Source organism: Canis lupus, chromosome 19, assembly GCF_003254725.2.
Source record: "Canis lupus dingo isolate Sandy chromosome 19, ASM325472v2, whole genome shotgun sequence".
Taxonomy (NCBI): domain Eukaryota; kingdom Metazoa; phylum Chordata; class Mammalia; order Carnivora; family Canidae; genus Canis; species Canis lupus.
In genome coordinates, this window is record NC_064261.1 from 43,337,212 (window position 1) to 43,350,149 (window position 12,938).

General features: G+C 34.7%; 1 protein-coding gene across 35 annotated transcripts in view; it reads right to left on the bottom strand.

Annotated features, from left to right (window-relative positions):
* LOC125753068 (protein SREK1IP1-like) overlaps nt 1-12,938 on the bottom strand; it is a 187,002-nt gene that overhangs the window by 124,944 nt on the left and 49,120 nt on the right. The window lies entirely within an intron of this gene.

The window sequence follows — 12,938 nt, forward strand, 5'->3', positions numbered from 1 at the left end:
ATTATCATTCCCTCCAATCTCTAATCAGAAATCCAATCTGTTCTTTTAGAAAAAAGCTCCTGGCTTAAAATTTTTTAATCTCTGCAAAACTGTTTTACACCCACATTGTTTTCTTTAATAGCTCCATCCTCTTAACTGCTAAAGTTTTATGTGTATTTATGTAAGGCTTGGAGTGTATCATGCATTATGCATCCTGCTGTTAGCTTCAGGGCAACAGGGGCAGTGCTCCATGAATGCAAGGGCATCTATTGAAAGTTTATGGATGATTTGGCATCTTTCCTCCAAATTAGTAATGATTTTCAAGCGGAAAAAAAAAAATAGATCCCAATGTGGGAAGAGAAAACATTATGAAAAGGAGAAAAAAGTAAAAAATGTCTCCCCAAGCCTTCTATTCCAAAATATGTCACCTTTTTTTTATTGTGAATTTTATTTTATTGCAGTCCGGTTCCAAGTATCATTTTCCTAGCCCCACCGAGTAAACCTCAGAAAGTGCACCGTTCCCAATTTCCTGCCTTTTTGGTATGAGTTACTATAACTTCTTCTGAAAAAGCCTCCTACCTGGTCTCTCCACTTTCCTCCTTGCCCCATAGTCTACACTGTCAGAATAATTCTTAACATGCAAGGAAGAAAATCTAGAGCCTTCCACAGCTTCAGTGTGAGGATGCAATCAAAACCTTCCAAAGGCCTAAAGTCCTACCATGATCCTCACTGTCCTCTCTACCTTTTCTTCCTCCTCCTGCTCCTCCTCACTCACCCTGCTTCAGGACTCTAGTCTTTGCTGTTTCTGGAGTACAATGGGCACATTCCTGTCTGAGGGCCTTTGCACTGGTTATTCCCTCTGCCAAAAATGCTCTTTACCCATGTAACATAAATGGCTAATTTCCCTACCTCTTTTAGGATATTACACCAATATCACCATCCTTCTGATACCTACTTTGAATGCTTTACTTAAAATAGCCAATCTACTCTCACACTTGCATGTTTGGTGCCCCATATTCTCATCTTTTTTTCTTTACTTATTTATTTGGTTGCTTGTTTTCTTATATGTGCCCCTCAGCTCTAATGTAGGAGTTACAAAAATGGAAATCTTTGGATTTTGTTAGTTGATAACCCCAGCACCAATACTGCCTGGTATACATTGGGCGCAGACTATATGTGTTGAATCAAATTGCTAAATTTCTTGACAAATTCCCTACCGACCTATCCCCAGCATCGGTCTTCCTGTACATTCAATATTTTGCCAAACACACAATCTCACAGATGATGAAACAAAAAAAGTCTTTTAAATCTTTATTGCAAGCTATATTTCTGATAAATTGTAACTGTTTGGTTGATGACCATTATAATAGATAATACAAGCAACGTATTTAATTTTTTTCAAATAAGCAACAGAGCATAAACCAATGTAAATTGTTCACAATTTATATTTCCACCCACTGCATTTCTTCTGATAAGAACCAGAGATCAACAATCCTTTTATACAGAATTCATCATCAATCGAGGACAAGAAACTGGGCCTTTGGACAACGTGAATCAAGTAGACTAGTGCTGGGGCACTTTGCTCTATCACATATTTAAGCTTTTTGTTAATACTAATAATATCTGACATTTCTTTGATTCTAAAAGAATCATGGCATTGAGTCATCTTGTGCACAAAGCAGCAGGCCTTTTATTTGCTGTCATCAATTGTCAGAGACCTGTCAGTTTTGGAACACTAGATGACAGACTCATATCTTTTTGCTTCCTCTGAGTGTGTCATTTTTGTTTCACATATCACCGATTACCTAATTTTCACTTGTATACATATTGTAGATGTTGTGGTTGTGTTGCGCAGAATACTAAATTCTAACTCATTACTCATTTGGGAACCTAAAGTTTTGAAACAAATAAAAGCCGGACCTCCCAGAATCTTTTCTGAATGTCCTGGTGAAGTGCTGCATGGTCCATCCACACACACTCTGTTTCATGTATAGTTGAGAGAGCAATTCACATTAAGAAATATAAATCTTATAAAAAAATAAAGTAAAAAAATATATAAATCTCAGTTTCCCTTAGTCTATAATTCTAGATTTTACTTCTTGACAAAAAGCAGGCTATCTATGCTGTTTAGAAAGCAGGAAGTCATTCTTGGTGTGCCCCTGAGTGGCACTAGACTTGCAGCAGATACAACGCTCTCCAACCTCCTTAAGCAAACAATACAGCATTGTTGGAGAGTGAACTAGAGTTTGTCATGTCTCCTTTAAGTTGTCAGCTTTGGCGTGATCGTATCTGACATGCTTTCTACTGTTTCAAAGATTTTCCCACTTATTATCTTATGTAGCTTTATAACAGCCCTGTAAAAAGATGTGATACATCTCACTCCCCAAATGTTTTGTGAAAAGAAATTAACACGTTAAAAGGTCAAATGATTTCTGTAAGGTCAAATGTTGAGATTAATGCATTTTAGGGAAACAGTCCTGATGCCCTGCCTTTTAGCTCTATTCTTTTAAATATTATTCTACAAGTTGTACAGTAGTACACACAGAGTCATTCCTATGATAAAACATGAATTCAATGAGAAATCTGAAATGCCCTCTATGCTTCCATCTGCATTTGTTTAATATTGTCTTTTATACCACTCCACTGTTACTGCTGGTTGTCTCCAGGTCTTCACATGTGGTCTACAAACAAACCTGTATCCATTTGGCATAGGGATTTTTTTCCAGCCTCAACTGGGTGACCTCATGCCCACTGTGTAGGCACCATCTCTATGCGTGCTCAGCTAATGCTTCTCTAGAAGATGACTGTCTTACTGAACTTGTAACACCCAATGTCACATCAACAGCCGGCTGCTTCCCTTTGGTCCTCATTGGCCATATTCTCTGCAGAAATGGGAAGAATGGTCCTTATCCATAAGGCTCTAACCATATCAGATTGGGTACAGAAGTCTCATTATCTTTTTTTCTCTTCTAAGCCTCCCTTTTATCTTACTCTAAATATATGAAGAGATGCTCAACATCACTATTCATTAGGAAAATGCAAATCAAAACCACAATGATACCACACCCTCACTGGAATGGCTTATTATGGAGAACAAATAAAGGCTCATGAGAATGTAAAGAAATTGGAACCCTCTGCATTGCTTGCTGGTACAGTCTAAAAAGGTAAGGTCACTCTGGAAAACAATATGAGGATTCCCCAAAAAATGTAACATAGAAACACCATTTGATCCTGCAAATTCAACTTCTGGATATATATAAAAGAGAACTGAAAGCAAAAGCTGAAACAGTTATTTGTATGTCACTATTCTAACCAGCATTATTCATAATAGTCAAAAAGTGGAACAACTCTAATGTCCAGCAGTGAATGACTGGATAAACAAAATGTATATTATTTTTTAACCTTAAAATAATCATGAAATTCTGATCCACGCTAATACATGGAAGAACCTTGAAGGCATTATACTAAATAAAAGAAGGCAGACATATAAGGACAAATATTGTATAATTCTACTTGTATAAAATACCTAGAATTGTCAAATTCATAGAAATAGAAAGTAGAATAGCCTTTACGCTACTGGGAGCTGGGTAGGATGGTAAGTTGGTATTTAATGCGTATAGTATCTGAGTTGGGGAAGATGAAAACTGTTCTGGTGTTAGTGGTGATGACTGAACAACATGAAGTGTGAATACACTTTAGTTTCTGTTTGTTCAAAATTTTTAACATGGTCCCCCAAACCCTACACTATCAAGCTCATCTCATCCAGTGCTGATTAAGCTTACTTCTGTGCCCCAACGAGATCTTGTTGCATTTATTTATTTTTTTAAAGATTTATTTTTATTTATTTATGATAGACAGAGAGAGGAGAGAGAGAGAGAGAGAGAGAGGCAGAGACACAGGCAGAGGGAGAAAGCAGGCTCCATGCCGGGAGCCCGATGCGGGACTCGATCCCGGGACTCCAGGATCGTGTCCTGGGCCAAAGGCAGACGCGAAACCGCTGAGCCACCCAGGGATCTTGTTGCATTTAGTAGAATATATCTTTGGTTTATTATGGCTTTTCTACATGCTATTCCTTCTAGAGGAACTGTTCTACTACATTTAGACTTTCATACTTTTACCAAAAAGCAATATATATATATATATATATATATATACACACACACACACACATATATAATGCTTTGAAAACTTACAAAATCTATATAATAATATTAAATATATATTTGCAACTAATTTTTCACACACTATCTTATGTAATTTAGGTTTCTCTATATCTGAGATCATTCATTCATTTTAATTGCTATATATAATTTTATTGCAGTAATACATTATCTATCTCCATAACTGGGGGATACGCATTTGTTTTTCCCTCCAATTACTTATATCTATTTCCAGATGAACTTCTGAAAGAGTTTGTCAAGAGTACTATAAGTAGAAGCAGAATTGATGGATATTAAAATATGATATATGAGCATCTTCAATTTTGTTATTTTGCCAAATTGAGTTTTATAGTAGTTGGAATTTACAACCTCATAATCAACCTGTAAAAATGCTCATTTTACTGCATTCTTGCCAGCAAATAGCATTACAGATTTTTAAAACATGATTCCCAATCTGAAAAGTGAGAAATTATTTATTGTTGTTGCTCTAGTTTACATTTCACTGATCAATAGTAATGCTGAGCATCTCATAACACATGTATTTGGCTTTTTGGATTCTTATATAAATGGATTGCTCAAAACTTGGTTTCATTTTGCAATTGTGTTGATGTGTCCTCATTAAGTTTTAGGAGTTCTTTGTACATTCTGATTAAAAACCTTTTATTGTTTATGTGTGTGAATATCTTAGTCTGTCACTACTGTGTTTATAATATTTTGGCTATAGTTTTCAAAGAACAATCTAGGCTTATTTGCACATCTTTACAGTTTGTGCTTATAAAGTTTTATTTAAGAAATCCTTTTCTATGCTAGATTCACAACAATATTTTGATATATTTGTGTAAGAGTCTATTCTATAGAGCGAGGTAGAGACCTATTTTATTTCCATATGAGGATCCAATTGTCACAATACTATTTTTAAGTGTCCCATTTTTTCCTCTAATGTGATATGGTTCCTTCCTAATTATCTAGATCCTAAATATACTTGGGAGCTTGTATAAAGGTTCTCTACTACTTTCATTCAGTCTGTTTAACCATATCTACAACATATCATGATGTTTCAATTATTTTTGCTTTAATTAAATCTTGATATACTGTAAGGAAAATCCTTGTCCATATTTTTTCTTCCCTGCCTTGAATATTCTTAGCCTTTTCTCTTCTATGAATATTAATAACTACTTGTGATTCTCTGACATATTTTATTAGTTGCAGTAGCTTCCAGATACTCTTTGATTTTATATACTATTTTATTACTTGTAAATAATGACAATCACTGTGTCCTTTTTGATCCTTGCATACTTTCTTTCTTTGCGTTATTTCACTTGATTTGTTCAACCCTCCCTCTATTAAAATGATGACTAGTCATGAATATTTTTCTATTGTCCCTGATTTTAAGGGAATGTGACTAACGTTTCACCATCAAGTACAATGTATTTGGCCAGTTTGATTATATATCTATTATCAATTCAAAGAAATTCTATTCTAGTGCTATGTTGTTAACAGTTTATGTCACAGATGAATATTGAATTTTATCAAAAGCTTTTTTCTCCCATGTGTTTATTTTTCCCCTTTAATTTGATACTATGATGAACAGCTTTAATAGCAGTTTCAAAATTAAATCATCCTTGCCAGTTGAAATAAATACATTTGGATTTTTAATTGAATTTTCCTCAATTTATTTGGGTTTATTGCATCTATGTTTATGCATGAAAGTGGTACACAATTTTGGTTACTTGTATTGTCCTTGTCTGGTATTGAATCAGAATTATAAAATGATCTGAGAAGCATTTTAATATAGAGTGGGATTATCTGTTTTTTGAATATTTGATACAATTTTCTGAACCTGGTGGATATTTTGATAGTAGAGGGGTGGGGAAATTTTGAACTACATATTCAATTTATTTTATGGTTTTAGACTCATCCCATTTGCTGTTACATTTGAAAGCACTGTTTCTGTTAAATTTTGAGTTGATATAAAGTAGACTCATCACATGATAGGAGGCAAAACATCCTCATCGTTCTTGTCTTTTCTCTGCCTTTCATATAGTAGTAGGTCAGTCTCTGCTCAGGCTTCTAAGCCTCTGTTTGCTGTTTTCCCTCCAATTCTTTTGCTGTCCTGTGCAGTGTCTATTGCAGGTGTTTCCCTCACCTACCTGATGTCTTCACATGGAGTGCCCCAGTGATCAGCCTTAGCATATTTTCAGATGACACTTATTCCCAGGTGATTTCATCTGGCCTCATGCATATATAGCTTCAGCTCAGACCTCTTCCTTGAGCCCCAACCCATGTTCCAATTGGCTACTTGATATCTCCATCTGGATATTCAATAACCATATGAAAGTTAAAATGTCCGGGGGCACCTGGGTGGCTCAGCAGTTGAGTTTCTGCCTTTGGCCCAGGGTCATGATCCTGAGATCTGAGGTTGAGTCCCACATCAGGCTCCTTACAAGGAGCCTGCTTCTCCCTCTGCCTGTGTCTCTGCCTCTCTCTCTCTCCCTCTCTCTCTGTCTCTCTCTGTCTCTGTCTCTCATGAATAAATAAATAAAAAAAAATCTTAAAAAAAAAAAGTTAAAATTTTGGAGCTTGTGCCCTGATTTCACCCACCTAACTACTCTTGCAGTATTCTCCCTCAGTTAAGAGTGACTCCACCTTAATTAAAGCCTTGGAACAGACATACCATCTAAACCCCATCTAGATTCCTGATTCACAGAAACTATGAACTAATTAATTAACGTTTGTTGTCCTAAGCTACTATGTTTTTGGATGTTTTATATAGCAATAGGTAACTGATACAAAGTATAATCTTTTTTTTTTTTTTTTTTTTTTTTTTACTATTCTTTGAAAGAACTTGTATAAGATTGATGGTTTTTCTTCCTTAACAGTTTGCTAGAATTTACATTAAAGCCATCTGTCCTGGGGCTTTCTTTTGAGGGAGGTTTGTAATTATAGTTTCAAAATTTCTTTAATAGTCATATTAACTAGTGACAGATTTAGTAAGTTTTAGTAAGTTTTAGTAAGTTTTATTTTGCCATATGTGTCAGATGCTTAGAAATTGTAGCTCTAGGATGAAGTACAAAAAAATACACTAATTGAAAAGATGATGATGGAAAATAATCATGGCTGTCTTAAGGGCACTATATCATAAATGGAAGAAGGTCAAGACTGGTGTCAATCATAGCTTTTCAAATTTTCTTAAGCTTTGGGTCTTTTTCTTTTTCAAACCACAACTCAGTTATAAGTACATACAATTGTACTTAGTCAGGGTTCTCCAGAACCTGAACTGATATTCATGCCTATAAGTATATGTATCATATTTACATATAAATTCTACTTGATGCAAAATTCAACCAAAAGCCTAAGTTGGCATTTAACAGATGTTTTTAACAAATATTTTAATATATACTATATTCTTATAAAATAGATAATGGTTGGAATTAGTATTTATGATATAGGTCTTGTTAATAGGATATCTACTACATTATAATTGATCTTTAAATTTTGTGACTTTTGGGGCACCTGGGTTATTCAGTCGGTTAAGCATCTGCCTTCAACTCAGGTCATGATCCCAGGATCCTGGGACAGAGCCCAGAGTCAGGCTCCCTGCTTGATGGAAAGTCTGCTTCTCCTTCTCCCTTTGCTGTTCTTTCTACTTGTGTGCTTCCTCTGTGTGTCAAATAAATAAATAAAATCTTAAAAATATATAAATTTTGTGTCATTTTTCAAAATAGTCAAAGTATAAAGTGACTCATTTATTAAGAAAGATTTTATTGTAAAAGATGTTAAAGAGTACCTTTGGGTACCTTATAACTATAATTTTGAGCATTTCTGTAATTGTAAGAAAAATTGTCATTTGGCTTAAATCAGAATCATTTTATTTTTAAGGGTTTTGACATGAAAGAAATAATAAACAGCCAGTGTACAAACCTATACGATTACTTTTAAGAAACGGCTTTCAAACAAATGCCTTTACTGCACTTCAGAGGATCCTTGATCCTTTAAATAGTAATAATAATTTGATAAACACCTCATCGCCAAAGAAGTTCTTGAAGCAGCCCAGTACAGTTTTATTTTAGCTTCCTAATCTCTATAAATTCTGTTTTTCAGTAAAGAAGAGAAAAAATTCAGGTAAGACATTCCTCAGTAAATAGCCTTGCATTGTAAGTACTCATAAGAGCTGAAGAAAAACAATAGCAGATGACTAACTGTCAGAATTAAACAAGTTTCCTAGCTAGCAGGCTTTTAGTTACTTCCTTTTATAATACTATATGACCACTTATCCCATAATAATTCTATACAAAAATCACCTGAATATCTAGAAGGAAAGAAATTAACCAAAGTTAAATAAAGATAATGTAAGCATGCATTATAAACTATCAGAGATCCTGTGTTTCTTCTTTTTTTAAAAAATATTTTATTTATTTATTCATGAAAAACACAGAGGGAGAGAGAGGCAGAAACTTAGGCAGAGGAAGAAGCAGGCTCCCCACAGGGAGCCCGATGTGGGACTTGATCCCAGGACCTCAAGATTGCAGCCTGAACCAAAGGCAAACGCTAAGCTACTGAGCCACCCAGGTGTCCCCTGTGTTTCTTCTTCTTTAAAGAAAACGCCATATTTGTGAACTAAATTGAATATGAGCATTTTCATAAGCAGACCGCATTTTCCCTTATAAACCAGATAACCTCATAGAAATCTCAGAAACAGGGATATTATGTGTTTTCAGAAGAAAACACCACTATATTTATATTCATGAACTTCTGAGGTCACCAAAGAGGATAGAAGATTCTGATATTAATGTCAAGCTGCTGGTGCTACTGGACAGTAGAGGGATGGTAGCCCACTACTTCCCCTAGTCAGAATCTTAGATGGTAGTTTGATACAGTGGACTTTAACCTTCGGTGTATCTAAAAATAACTTTTAAACTCTGCTGATGTATTCAGGAGACATAACAATAGACTAAAAGATAAAATAAAGCTCCTTTTTTCTACCACTCCTCCCCACCATGAGTGTCATGAACATGCAAATATAAACGTTCACAAACATCCAACATACCCAGACTTGCTTCATGGTCCAAAGACTTGGACTGAAGATTTCTTGCAGATAGGCTTCTGCAGCTTTGGGATTCTTTTAAGAAAGGGGTAGTATGAACTCAATGAACAGGCCAGTGGCTGTTTATCTAGAGAATATATAACTGTTTAAGACTTCTTGCACATGACCAACTTAGTTAACACATACAGATCTCTCTTAATAGAAATGTTCTTATAATTGCCATCATCATAAAAGATTGTGCCATTCTCCTATTCAAAATCAATCATTTTGGGCAGCCCTGGTGGCTCAGTGGTCTAGCACCACCATTCAGCCCAGGGCCTGATCCTGGAGACCAGGGATCGAGTCCCACATCAGGCTCCCTGCATGGAGCCTGCTTCTCTCTCTGCTTGTGTCTCTGCCTCTCTCTATCTCTCTCTCTGTTTCTCATGAATAAATAAATAAAATCTTTAAAACAAAACAAAACAAAACAAAATCAATCATTTCTCTCCATTATTTTAAGATAACGTAAGTCATTTCATGATAAGAGGAAAGAACTTTGCCTTCATACTAAGCTGGCCTTTTGCATGGGGTCTTTTTGGTGCCAGTTTAGTCTCCCTTTGCTCTTCCATCATGGTCTGCTTCAGCTCTTTGAGCTTAAAGAATCCTGGCACACCTTCACAATTATTTATTTCAGCACATCTTACACATCACTAAGATTTATTTTTATTTTTGTGAAGATAATACAGCCACATGGTAAAAAATCAAATAGAATTGGAGATCTTACCCATAAATGTAAGATTTCCCCATCTCATCCCTTTCTAGACTTATTGCTTATAGCCAACCTTTTTTTTTTTTTTCCTCTTATTTATTTTCAGTGCTCTGGCAAGTATCCCCATGATTCACAATCACATGCTTTCACTTCTATTCCTTGATTTATCAATTTTAAATAATATCTATCACCCTCGTGATGTGAAAAAAGATTTACCTTCACTTAAGCTGCCATTCAATCCCTCTATTCTCTTCCATTGTTTAATTATTTTAAATACAGATTATCAATAGCCATATCCCTGAGGTACTCTAAAAAATGTTCTTAGTTTCAAATTCAAAGGCCCATCTACCTTTAGGTAATCAACTGTCGAAAACCATGCCACAAATTTGTTTGAAAGATATTCACAAAGAGATTTTTTAATGTTTTAATCACTTCCGCATTTGGGGGAAGCATTGCACATTTATCTTCCATTATATCAGATTAAGGTTTTTATTTCCTTTTTTGTTCAAGAAACATCCATCTCAAGGCAATGGCTCCCCGACCTTTCCTTCATTGCCCTGCTTTCCTGGACCAATTCTTTCCTGCATCTCCTGTTTTTGGTTTTCCTGGGTTTTTTTCTCTTTTTGTTAGAAGTTATCTCTAATAACTTGTAAGATAAACAGTTAAAAAAAAAAAGATAAACTGTTAAATAGAAGTTAGACTATCTAGGTTTCTGATTATCTGAATATGTTGTTCTTCTGTCCTTCTATTTGATTAATAATTCGGCAGTGTAAAGTATAGAACTTTACATAGACAATTATTATCCCTCAAAACTCTGAAAACTCCATTTTCCATGGTCTATGGTATTCCCTGTTGCAGATGAAAAGTTTAATGGCAGTGTTTTTTCATTTTTTTTCTTGATTATTTCCTATCCCATGTTGGAAGCATTGCAGTCTCTTTATTGCTGCCTTGGTGAAATTCAAGATTATGTATGTTTATTTGCAGTCGTTTTCATTCATTGTGCTAAATGGGCATTCAACTGAGCCTTTTCAATCTGAAGAAAATGTCATGTGCTTCTTCAATTCTAGGAAATGGTTTTTAAAAATATTTCTTTGGTAATTTCTTCCTCTCCATTTTTTTTTTTACTATACTCCTTCCTTTTATATTTTCAATTTATTGTTTTTATTCTACATGATTAAAACATGTATTTTTCTAAATAAAATGAACTTTATCTAGTTGAATTAACTCCTATGAAAGAAGTCTTATTTTTTCAGGCTTAAATTCATTAGAGAAGGACATTCTAGCTGTTTTACATGGTGTGTTTGCCAGGGAGCAAATACTGACCGCTTGTACTTTCAGTATATAGGTGAGAAAAAGTTGTTGGGGCTGACTATTATAGTTGTTTGCCCCACTAATTTTTTTGTAATAAATTCTCACACAGTGTCTGCTACCTTTGTAGTCTTCTTGTCCATGGTGTTGGATGATTTGGCAAGGAATGCCCACCTCCCCACATAAATCCCACTTCAATTGCAATTTGCCTCATCTGCCATCCATGACCACCTGATTTCCATTTCTATGGGTAATATGTTAGTAATTCTCACTACATTTTATGCAGTGCTATGGAACTATTGCTTTTTTAGCCTCTGAACATTTGTTTCAGTCAGATGTCAATAGGGGATAAAAACAAATGTGCATGCCCTATTTACCACGATGAATTAGCTAGTTTTCTAACATCTTAAATAGGCATTTGTTGAGTTACTGGAAATAAATGTGTTTTTATTGTAAAAGTCAGGCTGCTTTTAATAGAATCAAACATTTACCAAGTTTCTAAAAGGAGCCAGACACTATGGACAGTAGATTCAAATGCAATATAGATCTAAATACACTAGGCAAACAATACAGTTTTCAGACACAAACACAGAAAGGAAAGTTTTGTAATCTTGATATAGTTAAATATTTCTTAATCCAAAACTTTAAAGTGCTAATCACTTAAAAAAAATAAGCTACCTTATATTAAAATCTAGAAATGTTGTTAATCAGACTACTATTTAGAGAGTTGAAGAGCAGCCCACATCATGGAAGGAAAATTGAGTGCATACAGATCATTTAAAGAACCAGAAACTTAAAAAAATTTTTTTTAAAAAGAACCAGAAACTTTAAGAAAGAAAAATAGTCAAAATACTTGTAAAGAGAAGATATCCAAATGGCAACAACAAAGACAACGACAAAAACAACAGGGAAGGGGGAGGAGAGGAGAGAAGGGGTCATTAATTTCACTAGTTGCTAGAGAATGCAAATAAATAATATGGGTGATCCACTACTCACCTACTAGAATAGCTAGATTGAAACATACACATCTTGATGAGGACATGGAACAAAAGGAAAGGACATTCTGCTGGTGGGATAATAAATTGTAAACCACTTTGGACAAGTGTGGCAAAATCAGGTAAGTCTGAACATACACCTGCCCTACCACCCAACAATGGCATTCCAAGCTATACACCTGACATACTATTTTTTTTCATTCAAAGGTATAGATTAAGTGTCTATAGAAACACTGTTGTTATTAGCACTAACCTGAAACTATTCAAATAATCCAAATACTCAATGTAGACTGGAAAGAAAAAATCATGGTATAGTTGTATGATATACACATGATATATACATATCTACAATATATATAACCATATATTACTATATAGCATAACACTGAATAAAAAAGAATCCAGACATGAAACACCACATGGTATGTGATTCTATAAATATATACTCTATAAACTGTAAAAAGGACAATAATAGGCAAAAATGCAGATGAACAGCACTCTGAGGTGGAGAGAAATTAGAGTTCTTCTGAAGATTGGTCAGGTTCTATTTCTTGATTGTAGGTACTAGCTCTGTAAATGTGTTCAGTTTGTGAAAATTTGTTGATGCTATGTGTATTCTTATCTGTATGCTTATGATGTTTCAATAAAAAGTCACAAAAAATAATTCAGGTAGGGATGGGAAGAGAAGAAGGCTAAGTATTAAA